Below are 2667 nucleotides of genomic sequence, written 5' to 3' on the forward strand. Positions count from 1 at the left end.
CCGTGATCTTAAGCTCTTTACCTCGGTAATTACACAATAATCACAATGCCTATTACCGAGTGAAAGTGAGAGGATGATTTGGTGATTACATAATAATCACAATGCCTATCACCAACTTACACCATCATTCCCACGAATAAAATAAAACGATATACATGCACTATATAAATATAAATAATGAGGTAGTATCGTACGATATTTATATATATAGAAAAAGAGTCATAAATAATACGTGGGAGTGTCAAGACATCCGAAGATGACGGGGGAGTCCCAATTTACCATTAATTATAACGGAGCACAAAGTAAGTCATAGATTAACGTTATAGAGCATCACTTACCGGTATAAAACCATCGACATCAACCTAAACCAGTCATGTAGTCGGTCATGATCATAAGCTCTTTTATCTCGGAAATTACATAATAATCACAATGTCTAAATCCAATATACACCATTTCTCATATAACTTCTAATATAAAAACGACTCCCACGCCTTCAAACCCGTTACATTCTAAGCACATACTTAAATGCGTTTACATAAGTGTACGACCACTTGTACATCACTCGAATATTCGCATGAGTCCTTAATCAAAAGAACGTTCCCATTTTACCAATATTTAACTCCAAACATGGAACATGAGGGTTTATAAAGCTTTATCCCAAACTTACTTTGACACAAGTTTTTCTACCAAGCAAGTGCTCATCTAGAAACATAGTATAAGTCGAGCATAACCCATGATTTCGATTAGTATAAAGCTTCAAAAAGAGAAGGGTTGGATGAACTCACCTTGTAGGATTTAGGAGAAATCCCAAAATTTAGAAACTAAAAAGGTAGCCGAGGAAATAGGTCTCAAAACAAGAGTTATAGGCGCTTCCGATCGGGTTCTCAACATGCGCCCCAAATCGCGACTATAAACCAGCAGCTTCGGCTGCTTGCGATCTCTCGATTCTAGTAGACAAGCAGACGATAGTCCCCCTTCTTCTCCGGTCTCAATCCCTCTCTTCTTCTCCCTTTTCTTTTCTTACTTTACTTCTTTCTAGAGCAGTGAAATTCCCCTCTTCCCAAGGTGGAGAAGGAATCCAAAGTCTTTTTTTTTCTCTTCTTTCTATTATCTAGAGGACTAAAGATGGGACTAGAGAAAGAGGGTGAGATTACAGCACCCATCCCTCCTTTTTTTTTATAAAATAAATAACTTCACCCTCCCCCCTTTTTTTTATAAAATAAATAACTTCACCCTCCCCCCTTTTTTTTGAAAGGACCTAATAAAATAAAAGAGATAAGTTTATAAAAGTCTAATATAAAAACTTATACAACACTTACAAGACGGAGAAAAAAAATTACCCGATGCGAACAAAATAGGGAGAATTTTTGGGGTGTTACATAATCCATAACTGTTTTGAATTCTGATTTTCATGTTGTTTTATTTTAGAATGTCGAGACGTGGTCGCCCATCCAAATCCAGATCTCAACCTGAAGGTAACCCAAACCCCAACCCCAATCCAATGGAGGGTGAAAGTGAACCCAATATTGCTGATGTGGTCCGTCAGACCATGTCAAGTCTGATGCCTACATATCTGCAGCARACTATTCAGGCTATGCAACAAGCAGTGCATAATCTTCCTTCAAATCCAAATCCTGTTACTACACCAAATACTGGAATTCCTGCATCCAGTTCGGGTAACCAAACGGGTGAAATATATATGGCTTGAAAGGTTTAACAAACAAAAACCTCAGTCTTTCTCAACTGCCATAGATTCTGTGGATACCGAACACTGGATTCGACACATAGAAAAGATTTTTAATGTCTTAGATGTTCCAGATCAGTATCGGGTCCGTTTGGCTACTTATATGTTTGAAAAAGAAGCTAATAACTGGTGGGAATCTTGTATCCAAACTGATCCATCTGTTAAAGACTTGTCTTGGAATAATTTCAAAGAATTTTTCTTCAAGCAATACTTTACCTCGGCTGATCGCGATGCCTATGTGCGGGAATATGCTACTATCCAGCAAGGCGAGGAAGAAACAATTGCCGACTACATGGCGCGATTTCTTAAATTTTCTCGTTTTGCAGGAAATACTGYAGGCACTCAAGTCCAACAAGCTGACAAATTTAAATGGACTTTGAACTTAAGGTATAAAGATCGCCACTTGAATCATCCTTTTCATACCGTTACTGAAGTGGCAGACGCAGCAAAGAATATTGATCGGTCATGACAACAATGGTTAAATTCACGCATTGACAATAAGAAATGCGGATCTGAATCTTTCTCCTGAAACAACCCTCGTTTTGTAAAATCAAAGTCGAGCAGTGATACTAAAAAAGGCTCGAATCTATCCACGCCACGACTTCCAGTGTTTTCTAGAAGTGGGAGTCAAAATGTTTCTAGCCCTATTATTAATTGTGATGGATGCAATCTTCGACATCGACTGGGTCCATGTTTAAGGATGACCGGTTCCTGTTTCAATTGTTGAGAACAAGGTCATATGGCAAAAGATTGTCCCAARGCTCGGATCCAAACTGACAAAGGGAAAGGTAAACAACCAAGTACTAGTGGACGAGTCTTTGCATTACCTGACAGCAAATCTCAAGCGGGTATGATTTCGGGTCATGTTAAATTAATTGATTTATCTGTTTATGTTTTGTTTGATACTGGTGCGACACACTCAA

This window comes from Cynara cardunculus (genome assembly GCF_001531365.2).
Source record: "Cynara cardunculus var. scolymus isolate 2C chromosome LG 5, CcrdV1, whole genome shotgun sequence".
Classification (NCBI taxonomy): Eukaryota; Viridiplantae; Streptophyta; class Magnoliopsida; order Asterales; family Asteraceae; genus Cynara; species Cynara cardunculus.